This window comes from Buteo buteo, chromosome 5 (genome assembly GCF_964188355.1).
Source record: "Buteo buteo chromosome 5, bButBut1.hap1.1, whole genome shotgun sequence".
NCBI classification, from domain to species: domain Eukaryota; kingdom Metazoa; phylum Chordata; class Aves; order Accipitriformes; family Accipitridae; genus Buteo; species Buteo buteo.
Genome location: NC_134175.1, coordinates 1222827 through 1238199, shown reverse-complemented (window position 1 = coordinate 1238199; position 15373 = coordinate 1222827).

The window sequence follows — 15373 nt, the reverse complement described above, 5'->3', positions numbered from 1 at the left end:
ATATGTTGTTCTACAATTTCTCTCGGTGCTCAGGGGTCCTTCTGTGCTTTGTTCTCTGGCTGAGATAATTCATATTCTCCTCCAAAAGCTTCTCCACTTGCTCCACTCTCTCACAGTGTTGTTGCTTGCAGCCACAGAATACAGATGATTGTTTTTATTAGGCAGTGAAAACTTACACTGTCTCATAAACAGAGGAGGACTAGAACTGGCTCAAGAACAGCGTTTCTGCAGCTGAAAAACTTGGTGGTTGTTTTAATTTCCCCAAAGAAGTGAAAATGGTAAGAAAAATCTGATTTTGAAAATTTTATTAAATACTTTTCACAACAGTATATGTTTCTCACTCTTTATGCTGCTTTCCAAAATTGATGTGCGTATTCAGGTGATGAGGGCAGGGGTGGGTCAGCCCTAAGCAGCCACATGTGCTTCAGTGACCCGGTGCAGATGCAGGCTCACACTCTGTGGCAGCACACAGGGGTGGAGATACACGACCACAGGCACCTGAGACTGTGCAGGGTGGCCTTGGACAGTTTCAAGAGGCAAAGCACCTTACACAGGTGAAGCCAGGATGCCAGGGCTCCCTTGCAGAGCTCTTGTATTATGGTCACCCCTATAACCACATTATTTTGTGGGAAGGCGGTGGCAATTTTGCAGCTGCAGATGGTGTTGCATTTTCTGAAATATGGCTGATCCCTCTCTGAGAAAACAACTGTCACGTAGCGCAGAGAACACCCCGGGAGAGGCAAGCGAGAATGCAGAACCCCTCTGAGATCAGTCCACGTCTCAGCAGCAGGCAGTGTCTCCTGAGTGACTTGAAAGGCTACGCAGGGACTGCTAACAGCCAAGCAGCCCTTAAAGAGAATCAGAGCAGCACAAACTATTTACATTAATTCCACATTTCCACATAAAAGAGGACTTATTTTCAACAATATTAAAAAGTGGTTTTTATTAGAATCTGTTGTCGAAGCAGGCAGGCAAAAAAAAAAAAAAAAGATTTTGTGAGCTCCCTCATTTTTATGAAAGCTGGCTGGCGGGTATAAAGCAGCAGCTGATGAGCTTATAGAGCAGGAAGGGAGGTTCAGGCTGTGAAACTCGATGTGTAAATTAGCTTCTTGCAGCACTTGTCTCTGCGCCTGTCACTTGCACCAGTGTCCCTGTCTGTTATAATCCTCCCAGTTCGTTTGGCTAAACATTAGTGACATGCTGGGGACAGCAGCCAAAAAAAATGTTGCCTGTAAACATACTGGCTGTTAACTGTTGAATGCAAGGTCTGTCAAACTAAACAGTCATCCAGCAGGAGCACCGGCTGGTCTTTTCCTGCTGTGGGAAAGTTATTTTTAGTTAAGGTGGCTGAATTCTTCTTCATTAGCAACACCTGGGGAGAAAGCAGGAGGATCTGCCACCTAGTAACTGGCATAGGGAGCCTGGCTCCCTGCCTGGACCAAGCTGCGGCATCCTTCCTCCCCGCCGCCTTCTCTGCCTCCTCTGCAGAGCAAGCACCAGCAGTACAAATTAGTCTTCCGCTCAGGATTTGAAGACACAACTTTTTAGCTGTTGTGCTCTCCTGTCAAACAATGTTGTCATGCCAACTCAGGTAATGACAATGAATATTGAACTGCCAGTTTTGGGCTTCCAGAGGCACTGTCTCCTGGACAAATTTCTGATGAGTCAATATCCCAGCCAGAACAAAAACATTCAAGGGGGTCTGCAATCCTCTGATGCAGCCTGTCCCGAACCCTGCTGTCTTGAGTTCCTTTGCACCACTCAAGTTGAGTAAGACCTTAATTTTCATTACTTAGAAGTACTCACACTAGGAGCTAGAGAGCCCTGGCATAGAAATAACAGGGAATTTATGATACATAATGAAACTTTATGTGTGCCATGTGAGAAATCTCTTTTTGGGTCTGATTTTTGATTTCTTGCTAGTATCTTGTCAAGAACCAAATGTGGAAAGCCAGTAGCTGAAGAAATTAATTAACACAACTGAGCAGACTACATAGGCTTTGCAAGAAAGAGCAGCAAGAAGAAAAATGATGAAATTCATTAATGAAAAACCGTAGGGGACATCTGAGAAAAGAGAATCCAGAGAACCCATTTCAAGTTGGATAGCTGTCATACTTGTCTGACTGGGGAGCTATATGGCACCCACCTCCCTGTGAAGGGTGCAACTGGAGATGCCAGACCCCTGCCCAGGGCCCACTGCTGGCAATCGGATCCTCCCCTCTATCGATGCCCGTACCCAGTTTTTGTAACGATCTCTAGCATTTACATGGCAAATCCTTTCCAAAGCACTCCGCAAACACTAGCCGATGACTTCAGGGCACCTGATTTGCCCAAGGTTTCCTACCCTTCCAAGACCTTAACTGCTTTGAGCAGTGTTGCTTTTTAAAGCGTTTCACAAAATGCAAGTAAATCTCTCCCAGCACAAAGCATCCCACTGGGGCCGAATCATTACCTTTGCTCCAGGAATCTGATTACACGGATGGTGGCAACTTAGCCTTGCCACTGAAAAGCAGCAGCTCCCAAAAACCTCTTCCTGACTTAATATAGTAGCTGCTTCAGCTGCAGCCGTGGCACAACCATGCTCTTCCCACCGCTCGCTTCTTCCACACATCGCTTTTGCTGCGGGGATTACGGTTTAATTTCCATCGCTTCACCTGCTAAATCCCGGGCGCAGAGCCCGGGGGGGGGGGCCGCAGCTTGCCTTACCCAGCTGCCCGACACTGGGGGTCACTCTTAGACCGGCGCTGCGGCTCCCGGAGCCACGCGTGGGCAAAGCGGCTGCCGGCCACGCAGCTCTGGGAGCCGGCTGCCGGAGCTGCCCAAGCCGAGGACAGGGGGGATTTTGGCGGGGTCCGTGGGGACCACACCACTGCACAGCTATCACGGCAGAGGCTCACCTCCCTGCCAAGCCTTTTGCCCTGCCGGCTGCCCGTTGTTTGACCTGCTTTCTGTGCGGGGGAGCCCCAGGGAGCTGGAGCGGTTGGGGTTCGCAGCCCCCGAAGTCTGCTCTTCCCAGCTGGCATGGGTCTCGGTAAGGAACAGCTCCTTCCTATTTCCTCCTGCCCTGTCTCTTCCCCAGGCTGCAGGTAGCTAAACCGCCCGTCCTGGCATTGCCACCCTGCCCGGCTGTCCGGGGGACGAGGTGGGAACGTTGCATTCCACAAGGCTGAACTCCATGCAAAATTTGAACCTAGGGCACTCTCGGTATTATATGCCTAGTTAGATTAAAAAAAAAAACCACAACAAAAAACAACCCCCCCCCCCCCCCCAAAACCCCACCCCCCCCCAAAAAACACAAACACCAAACCCCCCAAAACCCACAAGCTCTTTCCCTGGCCTAAGTGCCAGTAAACATCAGGCTTGCCTAGCACTAGCTAGATTTTCTACTGGTGACAGGTAACATTTTGGTTAGTGTTGTACATTATTTAACATTGTTTCTTTGGGGAGATTAAAAATTCTTTGAGTAAATGCAGCTCACTTCCATACACACCTGACAATGATAGAAGAGGCTGTTTTACACAAGGCTCATTAAAAATAAAACCACAATGTTGATTTCAGCAGCTTAAATTACTTAAGCCAGTGTAATGGGATAAATATTTGATGGTGAAGTTTATTAAATTTCCACCACTATTATGTTGCTGCTAAAAATATAAAGGATTCTTTAAAGCCTGCTTCGTGGTCTCCAAAGGGAGGTGGTTGGAAACCTGTCTCAAAACCCGCCTGCAGAGATTGCTTTTGGGATGGAAATGAATTATCATCTTCCCTCTATTGTCTGCAGGTAATAGCAAATTCTTTCTGCTCCCATCAGAATTAGTCAGTCCCTGCCAGCAATGCAAAAATAGCATGGGCCGAGTCTGAAGCTGTTGGGAAAGCATGCCACTCCATTGATGAGTTATACCCACCGAGGACTTGTTCTGCTTCACAACTGCTCCCAAGCACGAGATAATTCTCAGGAACAACGCAGGGAAGCAGGGGAGCATCCTGCAGGAGGGTGACTTCAGGGTGGCCACCGTCAGATGTTTATCAGTTTTGAAGTCTTTCTACCTCTTGGCGCACGCAAACTCTCAGGGTCACATTCATCTCCTCTCCCCAGCAGCTTCTTCCCTTTGCAGCACTCTGCTTGGACAGCAGAAAGGAACGGAAGCATCGCAGGACGCCGCAGGACAGGGAGCCACAGAAGACCTGAGAAATGAATACCTGCGTGAACTAGGCACGCACCTGAAATCTGGGCTTTCAAGGTGGCAGCAAGCACTGCCTGAAGGTGACAGAGCCCTGCAGAGCTGCGTGCAGCCCTCCCTTGGAAGGGACGTGGGGCGCTGCACCCTCAGAGCTGGGGGCATGGTGCAGTGGGGCAGCTCAGGGTGGGGGTCATCTCTGCAGACCCTCACAGCGGCACTCGTCATCAGCAAGCAATACAGATAGGGAAATCTACAGAGGGACTGAAAACAGAAGATTGCCAGGATATTTTTAAATTCTGATTTTACAAAGTTTTACCTCGTTTTATCACATTAGCACATCCCTTTGAACCCAGCTTTTTAGCAGAGGTCTGACCCACATGACTGTCAGAGCCCCATCCTAAAGTGTTGCTCTGTGAATCATAGCACATCTCGTGTCAGAGTGCAGTGGCAGGTTTTGCAGTCCTGAGTCTATAAATATTTCTATTTGCCTTTGAAATGATTGCTACGCACTCTCCCTCTCTGTCATATAATTAACTCTTGCTCGTTTTCTGTCACTGAGCTTGTGATAATTCAATACATAAAGCTTATAAAGCCTCAACAATTTAAGTCTTGCCTCCTAAGACTCACCAGGTGCTGGGCAGACAAGTGATACCTCTGAGGACAGAGTTGGCCCAAGCAGAGGTGCAGTCCCCACTGGTGATCACCAATCTGAGAAGCAGAAGGCAGCTGGGCCAGGTGGCACCTTCTTAGCGGAGCAAAAAAAAAACCATCAGCATTTTGCTCAAGGGACATCTTGTTCCCTGGTATCTTACAGGAGTGGGAGTTTAAGCCACTCCAGGAACGTTATCACAGTTCAATAGCTCCCCAAATTAAAAAAGGATAATTACAGTTGAAACGCCGTAGAGCAGGACCACGGAAGAGGCCACTGAGCTCAGTCTCTTGTCAAGTCTCACAAACTCCTTCCAGAAAAGGAGCAAGCTTCATCCAAAAAAGCACTTAGATTTTTTCTTTTACCCTCTGTTACTGGTGCCAGAGGTTACATGTAAAGAGCTGTAACTGTACCTCGGAGAAGGCCTTCTACCAGTGAGGATCCTCAGACAGCATCTATCTCAAAAGAGCAGGAAAAAACAATCAGAGGAGACATGTTCTGTTCATGCAACAGCAAGCAATATTGTACCATTGGCAGGATTCTTGCTAAGACAACTGCTCCAGTGTCCTAGAGTGCCATGCGTTTACGCATTCATTCCAACGGGGGACTTCAGTGCAACAGGAGCAATTCAGTTATCAGCCCTACGAGGCTCCAGTAATGAAGCCAGATCTTCATTACAATCTGTTTAAGTATTTTCTACATGCAAGTGTGCCTCCATCAAGAAATCACTGGTAGATCTCCTGTGTACCGACTCTTTTGAAGCAGTTTTTTTCCAGGAGTAGCTCTGTTACACAATGCCACAGCACTGAAGTCATCTCCCACCTCTTTGCAGGGCCGGCCGTGTGCCTTGCCATTCACACTGCTTGCATACTGTAAAGAACACGTAGTGCAACTATCCAGACGCTATCCCGGTGTGCAATAACTGCACTTCAGACAGAGATGGATTAATCATGTAAGTGGACAAAGACTTGAGCTGGGAACTGCTTTGCAAGGAGTAAGTTTCTAGGGCTCTTTTCTGCGTGCACTGATAGTGCTTAATACTTGAACAGAGTCAGAATTAGATAAAACCTAGGAAGAAGGCTGAGAGCTTAGAAGTGTTCTGGTAACAGGAGCGCTGTCATAGAGCTAGAAACTCGACTGCCACATCTTTCTGTCCCTCCCCTTGCCTCTTTCTGCACCCAGGGCAGGTGCGTGACAATACAGACCGCTTTCTCGACTCAGGCATTCGTGGTCTGACCACGCTGTGCCAAGTGCCCAGCCAGGAGCCGAGCTGTCACCAGAAGCAGTGTCAGTAGCCAGGCGCTCACGGTAGCTCTGCTTTGGGGAAGCCAGCAGGGTCTGGGGCTGCCTGGCATGCAGCAGACATGCAGCAGTCAGAGGGGTGGCTGTTGTAATTGCAGTCCTCTCAGATTCTAGTAAAAGTTTGTGCATTAGTTTCTTCTTACCATGTGTCTTGGGTCATCTTCTTCACTAAATAACCCTTGCTGGTTATCCTTTTCAACTGAAAATATCTGTTCCTCAGATGTCCGTCTAGTGGCCAGAAGCTGCAGCTGGCAAGCCAGGGATGCTATTTTGACACTTTGATTTGATGTGAGGATACGCGAATAGAAAGCCACCAAAGAATAGAAGAACAAATCTATATATTCCTTGCTGTCACTTCAACTAGAAAGCAAAGCCAGCAGCTCTCACTCTTTGGGGAATCTGAGATTATTTGGACAAAGTTTTCCCCATGGGTAGCACATTTGCAGGAACAAAGAAGTAGGGTTCACAGTACGAACAAGTGTCCTACAGCCAGTGCGATCAAAAGCAAGCCCTGAAACAGTGTGTAAACCAGGTTAGGTAGGAAAGCTTTAACAACGATCAGGCTGCACAAGAAATGTATTCAGATAGCAGGTTCTGAGAGAATTTAAACAAGCGTTAGCTCTGTCATTTCCAGAGATGACTAGTGCAGGCAGACAAACCTCTCTGTCTGCAGACAGTAGCGATGTTTAAGGAGAAGTTACTACAATATGCGTGGCGGTGATTTTGTCATCCTGCTTAATAGGAAAAAACCCCCAGTTCCTAGGCAGCGCTCAGAAGAGCGGCTGGTAGCTCACCAGTACCGCTGCCGTCACAGTCTCCATGCGTGTCCATACAGTCGCCAAGGCTTGTCATTGCCTCTTCATGTCTTGCAGAAAAACAGCCACAATGTCACCACAGACTTCTGCTCTCCTGCTTAACTCAGTGCATTTTCACATCAGAAGTGTTTCAGGGTAGATTTTAGGGTTAAAAGCAGCAAATGGTAGAGCTATGCTAATCCCCCCGGCTCTGGCCAGCTGGGAGCATCCAGCGCAGCTCTCGGAGCAGTGATATCTTCCCAGGGAGCAGTGCTGTTCTGCACCGCCTGTACCATCTCCCAGATGCTAGCAGACTTTTCTCCGCTAGCATCAAAGCCAGCAGAGCTGCTCTGCCCCTGGGTGGGAGCCTGGTCCTTTACCACCCAGCATCTCTGTCAGGGCGATACTCTCAGTAATGGATTTTTTTACTGCAAGTGAAAGAGATGCAGCGCCCCTCGTCGCTCAGCACACAGCTAAGCACCGGCCTCTCCTTCCCTCAAAGCTCTCCGGAGGCAAGCTTCTCGACCCAAGAAACCCAAAGGCACATCAGTAGCTACTCCAGCCCCTGGATCTTGCTATTCTCCAGGGAGCGCATTGTTTTACTGCTGCCTGACATTTCCACTGCGTTGTCAAGGTCAAGCTCTCCGCACTCAATGTGCAGCTTCCCCAGCACTTGACCCCTGGCGATGCTCTGCATTTGCAACTACACATTTCTTACCGCTTTGTGCTTTCAGTCACGCTCCTTTGCGTGAAACATGCGAATTCCTCAATTCTGTCTCTACACTCAGTAACCAGGGAAGGAAAAACCCCTTAAGAAGTGCCTAGGTTGCATCTTTGGGAAACAGAAATGTACAGGTGTGCACTTCCATAAATATTTTAGAAAGGAGTTTATTAGATTCTACTAACATGGCAACTGCTGCATTACAGATGCCTAAGACTTTGGAAGGAAGCCAACCACCAGTTTCCCGAGGAATATTTTTATCACCATTGCACTGTGCTGAGCAGGGATCCTTCTCCTCAAAGCATAGATAACTGGTTGGGAGGATGAGAGGGGCCACCACAGTCAAGTTGAAGCAATTCTTTCTTCTGTAGTTTAATCCTCCTCCCTCCCCTTGATACGCAGTTTATTTAATTGCAGAGACAAGATGCATTTCTTTCTTGAGGGATTGTGGGAGAATATTTGTAATCCAAGCGCTGTAATTGAACTCAGTAATAATAATTATACTTCTCTTCATTAATATGTCTTAAAGCTCATTACAAACTATTTTTGTGCCAGCATCTTTGCTAAATCCCTACAGGGTTAGAGATAACTTTTTATTCCACTACAGCAGCAACTTTCAAGAGTGCTCCTACACTTGCAGGGTAGCAGCAGCAACCAAAACCATTAGCTTGATGTTAAGGCTAGGGAAGCCTGGTCCCAAGCAATACGAGGAACTGCCCGAAGTGCTCCAGCCAGCCGGGGGCTGGCCTAGGAAGGGGACCCCCCAGCCTGCAGCACCTTCAGTGCTCCCCAGTAGCCACCCGCTTCATCCAAACCGGGGTTGTTCAGAACCAGGGACCCCTTCTACATACCCACGCCACAGACCGAAAACACCGTTCCAAGCTGAGTAGTGAATAATAGCACAAAATGTCCTGCTTGAATTTACCTGTCCATAGAAGGGGAGTCTTTCTGGAGCCGTGAGGCATTTCGGAGATTTTCTTGCCGTCTGAAGCGACTACTGAAATGCAAACCGCCGCTGGGACACAGCTGTGCTCTCCGAATGCAGCGTGCAAGCAGCAGAGGCCAGGGACACGCCTTTGTCGTTGTATACCCTGAGGAACGGATCTAAAAGCGGATGCTTTTCAGTACAAGGATGTCTATTCCAGATCACAAGTCTGCGATTAAAATGAAAAATTCAAACTCATTTTACTTAGACAAGAGATACGAGGGATGCAGTGCATTAAGAGATGTTCCAAGCTCGCAAATCCCATTAACGCTGAAGTCAGGTCCCCACGCAAATCCCAGCGAGCAGAGGGGAAAACATTCCCTAGATTTAAGATAGATTTAAGTCCCTCTCTGAAGCAGGGATGCTGCTCTTCCACTATTTAAGCTCAGTCTGTGAAACACGCAAGTTATCTAACATTCATTATCCTGTTTGTGCCAGCATCTTTGCTTAGTCCCCAGTGCACTGGGGAGAGCCATTTTCTTGCTAAGGGAACAGCGCTAAGGTGTGCTATCACAATTACGGGGAATATAAATTTATAACCCTCCTGAAATCACAGCACTCCTACTAAAGCAGCCCACCGGCTATGTGCTAAATTTGCCCAGACAGCAGCACGGCCAGACAACGAAGGCCTGTTGAGATCCTCCACAATACACCAGGTGCCGCTGAGCTTGCTTTTGAATGAAATGAAGTCCTCTTTCACTAGCTCTCCAGCTCATCTCAGTTTCAAGAGAAAAAAAAAAAATATGAAAAAGGAGCAGAACAAGTGACAGCAGCCACAATAGGCTTTCTTTGAAGCAATTCTTTCAGGTATATATGCTCTTGCTCCCTGGATCTGCAAGCATTTGTCAAATAAATTAAACTAATTTTCTCAATCGACGATTACTGCTTTTCATTGGAAACTCTCCTGTTGAGCTCACTTGCGATATTTTAAGTTCCCATTCCCCAGGGAGCCACTGCGAGCAGCAGGAGCTGCCGAGTCCCAGGAGGGCTGCTGGCCACCCAGCCACGGCACAGGGCACATCCCAACCGCCTTCGGTCTGCGGAGCTGCTACTCCTGGCCGCGTGAGCGAGGAAAGCTCCCGACTGGATCATCAGCTCCAGGTGGAGTTTGCAAGGACAGAAGAAAAGCAGATGAGAACGTGCGTAAAATGATGAAGTTAGGAGGTTTGAGCAGCAGGCGCAGATGCCTGGAAAATCATTTCTGTGCCCTGTTTTGGAGCAGAGCAAAGCAGAAGACGTGTCAACAGGCATCCTGGCTGCAAGGAGACCATTCCCTCCTCTCCATCAGAGAGACCTGTGGCTGCACAATCCTGAGCTTTAAAGAGAGCCTCAGATCACACAAAGAACATCAGAAAGCCCCAGCAGCAGTTAGCTTGGCTGAAGACAACAGTGCACAAAGCAACAACTTGGAAATAATTTTTGCCTGTCTTAAAGCTGCCTCTCTGCTGTGAGCAGCAAAAGCAGCGCAAATCTGTATGGGAGCCAGACATCTGGATTCAGACAGGCACAGTATCACCGAGCTGGTGCTTGTCATTTCTTTCTGAAGGGGATGCGGAGGAGCACAAACCGCACGCCTCCGTTCCCGCTGGAGATGCCTCTTCTCCGGGTGAAACGCTGGCAAGTGCTCATCTGAGGGACACTTACCCTCCGTCACCCCCCCGTTCCAGTGCTGATGGGGAAGCGGATCAAACCCATCTCAAAATGGCTGCACTCACCACATGCGTGTTCTCACATCGTTCTTCCAAGCCATTTACTACTTAGAAGATTTTTTTGCCTCCCAGTTTCACATCTCCTTCCAAAACATCACATGTCCCTTAAACTGACTTGAATGTAAACGATGCAAATGCAGGAAGAAGGTAATTAGTCTCTGGAGGCTATAACTGGGATTTAAGCAATGAAATCCTTTTAGATGGGTACAATTTCACCTCACTGAGAAAGGAAGAAATCCCTAAAGAGCACGCTGGTTTGGGGAGGGGTGGGGGTGCAACCCAGCTATTGCTGCGAAAAGCTGCCACCCTCCTCTGACGAGAGCTGCCTTGGATTTAAACTGCCTTAAAGGCTTTGCTGCCCAAAGCAAGACAGGAGGACGGGCTCAGGCTGTAGCTCAGCAGCTCCCGGTGACACACGCTGTTCCCATCTCCATCTGCTCAGCCCCATACAAACACAGCGCCCCTCAAAAACACCCAAACGCTCACCTCCCGCGCCCGGGTGTTTACCCCCGTGGGCTCTGTGTCCCCACAGTTCCCGACTGCCAAAACCTATTTCTGCTCTTGGCCACGTCTCGCCTTGGAGTCCCGAAAGTCATTTCCCACCCTGGACCAGGAGCTGCAGCTGCAGTCAACTGGCTGGGCTCATATGCTCCAAATCACCCTAATGGCACTTCAGAAATGCAAATAAAAGTGAGATTATGATATTTTACGTAAATAAGCAATGTGGCAATCCCAGGCTGGCTTGGCCTGCCAGAGAAATTCGCTGGAGAGATATTAACATTGAAATATGTGAGTGTGTTTGCATGGAACATTTATTGTATAACTCTGGGCTCCAATAAAGGCTTGTATAAATTATTCATTTTGGAACTGAGATGAAATGCCAAAAACCCCACCCACCAAGGGACTGCTTTTATTACTACCAAAGATCTAGTCTTAGTTAGCAGCTAAGCTATTAAGACAGCATGCAAGGTAATTATGAGTGGGAAATGAGCAGTTACCTCCCTGATGACACACGCCCTGCGCTCGGGGCAGCTGCTGGCCATCCCTGCACCAGGCTGCTCTTGGACGACGCAGAAGCGGGTCCCTGCTCCACGAAGAGCGTAAGCTCCTGCCCGCTGTGCTCATCGTGGGGAGCCTGGAAGGCAAGCAAGGGTTTGCTAGAGGAAACCACAGCTCGGGCAAGAGCACGGCACGCACGGCCACCTCCCCGCCAGCTCAGCTGCGGGACCCTCTGGGGTACGGGCCCCCAACGGCAGCCACCGCAGATGTGCCCGTAGGGGAGAGCGGGCACCGCGGGACGCAGGCTGCCTTGGAGCAGGGCGGGCAGAGGAGCGCGACTGCCGTGCCGTAGCTGGGCACACACAGTGCAAGCATTTCCCTGCACCGATGCGCGAAGAAACCCGGGTGGCAGTTGCCATGGCAACTCCTCTTTTTAAACACTGCTGTTAAACAGTTGCCTCGAACCCTCTGTGAGCATCACGAGCCCTCTGCGAGCATCATCGCGGGAGCATCATCGAAGGAGCCACGGCCGAGGCACCGTCCTGGCTGCTGCGTGGGCTCGTGCTGTTCCCTGCCAGGCTGGCCACGTCCCCGCGCTGCGTGGCGAGGCATTACAACAGGTTGCTGTCTCTTCTGGAACTGCAAAGCTAACGTTAAGGATCCAGTTACCAATTTGCAGTTGAAAATCACTTTTTTCCATCTCGAATGCCTGCAGCACCCACAGTCCCAAGATGTAGCTGCAATTAGTCTTCCACACACCCCCTCCCTCCTCCCACCTTACGCCTCCCCTTCTCGAGTTTCCAGGAGGCAAAACAAGGTGATGGATCACAGACAAGAATTTTTTCCTGATTTGAATGGGGAGGGTTGCAGGGACTCCCTTTTTGAGCTGCACGTAGCCTGCCCAGCCTCACCTCCAGCCCACTCGGGTGGGCAGCAGGATGCTCCTTCAGCCTCCGCACCAGCAGCACCCACGCAGCCCACCATACTGCCCTCCTCTAGTGCTGGGGCAAGCAGAGCTCTAGAGCCCTTCTTCCCACCTGCAGCTTTTTATAAGCTTGCACCTGAGGTTAATTACCCCATCTGCTTCGAGGGGCCCTGACCCTTGTCCCCAGGGTGGGAGGTAAAGGCTGCACGCACAGCCGCCCAGGCGGAGCAGTGAGGTATCTCGCTTTGACCTCCATGGGCCAGACCTTCCCTTGCAATAGAACTTTTGTGCTGCACCGGCCGCGGCGCATGACGTCCCTTAGCCAGCGCGTGGCGAGGGTGTCAGAAAGCCACGGGTGCCAAGGCAGCCCTCAGACACCCGGCCCTGCTGGCCCATGGCTCTCCAGGGAACGGCAGCAGCAGCGGTGCTTTATTTCTGCATTAGCAGCCCAGCGCTTGCACAGTCACAAGCACCCCTTACAACTGCAATAAGTTCTCTTTACCAACTGTAACTTTTTTATATCAGCAGCTGTCTCTGCCTCCAGCAGCGTTTTATGGATCATAAGAAAGGCTAAGTGGAAGTTTTCCGCTTTTTTTTTTTTTTTTGGAAGCAGATCAAACAGCCCTAGCTGAACAGCTTCATGTGGTCTGGAGCAGAGACCTGTGTGACAGCCGCCTGGGCAGGAGGCGGCGGGGGGAGCTCTGCTGGGTTTCTCTGCCGCGCTCCCCCCGGGAAAGGACGCGTGTCCCGCAGCTCGTCGGGAAGCTGCACCGTGGCCCCGCACCGCCCTCCCGTGACACCGCTTTTGGTGTATCATAGCAAGCGCGGAAGACAGGAGCCGCAGAAAGGCAACTGTAATGTGATGATCTTGTGCACCAGCCTTCTCTTGGCTTGTTTCAGCTGTAGGATGGGGAATTTTATCACAGGGAATGCTAATAAGAGGTTTGTATGAGAGAGAGAAATAGAGAGAGGTGAAGCTACCTATCACAATAGTGAATAATGAAATTAAGAGAGTAATAATTACCAGTGCATGAGATTCCAAGCAGAACAATTATCACAAGTGCCATATCACTAGCTGCCTCGGGTCTCTGCAGACGTCTCCCACCCCTCGGTTTGTTTTCACACCGCACAGCTCCGGGTGGCTCCGGTGCTCCGCTACGGCTGCCAGCACCCTCCTGCCCGCTGCCATCCCCGCGCATCCCGGGGACTGCAGCCGGTACAGCCAGCGAAAGGGCTGGAAGAGCATTTTCTTTCCCCGCTGCTACTGCTCAGGGAAGTAGCCAAGTAATTTCTTTCCCTTATAACCCCGTGTTTAGCAGCTGAAGAAAAACAAGCCTGTGTCTGCTACTGGATCTCAGTGGTGTTAAGGCTCTCTGGCTGGATTAGAAAATAAGCCCTGTGACGCTGCCTGCTCTAGTGCTTTTACAAGACTTCTAAAGGCGTGGGGAGCACCAGGGCAGGACGTGCAGGTGATGTCCAGCTCTGTTATCGCCTGCCTCTGCTGTCGGCGTTTGGATGAGCCGCCGGCACAACCGCACTGGGAACAGAGCCCCGCATCTCTGTGGGAATGCAGCCCAGGCGTGAATACTTCAAACAAAAATACATTCTGAATGCGTCTGAGAAATGCATCTTAGGCTTCAGGGGCCAAATCGTGCCATCTCATTGTGTAACAAGAGATGATATAATTCCAGATCGTGGCATCTTTAGTGGGGATTTTATTTCTTAGCCTGCAGCGGTGTGTCTTTGGGAGGGCTCAATGTTTTGTTAGGGAGATGATCAAATGACTCTGAGGACCTGGAGACAGACAGCCATGTCAGCCTCTCTTCACAAAGTTTATATTTAAAGCCTGTGCATTGTGCTGGAACGCTAATTTGACATATTTCTGAGGGCTGCCTCTCCATGGCATCAGTCAGCGCTCACAGGCGAGCACAGAAGGGGCCAGTTTTCTGCTGCCCGCGGGGCTGGGGCTGCCTCTCGCCTCCCCGGGCACGCGGGCGAGCGGAAAGTGGGATCAGGACCTGCCTCTCCTGCGGGAGACGGGCGAGCATCCCTCGTGCCTCCGGCACCACGTGCTGGCGCAGGGGGCTGAGCCGTGTCCCCCCGACTCGTGGGGCGCATCCCTCTGGCTCCCAGGTTGGGGGGGCCTTGTTGCCTCACTCGGCGCTACTGGGGGGAGTTTGCTGCCCCTTCCCAGCCAGATTGTGGCCAGCAAGTGCGGTTCGGAGGGGCCACGTGCCGGGCCCCCTCCCTCCTGCCCTGGCCGCCGGAGGAGGGTCTTGTCCCGCACAGGCACCTTCCCACGCAGCATCATGCAGCATGGCGAGGAGGTTGAGCCCTGCAGAAATCCAAACAATGAGGGAAAGTGTCAATAAACATATATTTTTTACAGTCCATTATCTTACCCTTGCCAGCTTTTAGACTGTTATTGCACCAAGTCATTAAATCCCCTCCATGAGCGAAACATGCCATTTGTGTAATACAGCGTAATGGGACCATTAATGTTTTCCCTCCCCCCGCTGCAGAGCATTTCCAGGAGAGGCATTAATATCCACATTCGCAAAAACAATCCCTTAGTTCCAGGTTATTTGCACTTAATGCAATGATATTGCTAAAATCCCCCCTAAAATTATCACAGATGATTTTAACAAAACAAATAAAACATATTAATTAATAATCTCTATGATGAATGTGTGAATACGATTAGGTCATTATATCTGTCTAGAAGCTCTTTCAGGAGCAGAAAGGCTTATGATTTCTTGACGAGGGTCATCAGAGGACATGAATAATTTGCAGCCCAGTGGCTAGATCAAGTCACAGCTGACTTGCCCTGAGAACGGAGGACACATTTGTTGCTGTAAGACTAGCAACGTGGTCTGTGTTCACTGATATTTCCATTTACTGACCTTCCAGAATCTATTGTTTAAAAAATAATTAAATGACATTTCCAGTTCAGTGATGTTTTGCTCTATTAGCAGTGGAATCTAAGATGCAGAATTAAAATAATGGAGGGAAACAGTAAGCGTGCAGGGTCTCATGAAACCAGCAGCCCTTCTCCAGGCTGCAGCCCCGACTTCGGGCTCGCTGCAGTCTTTCTCCCCGCGGAGGCTGGCT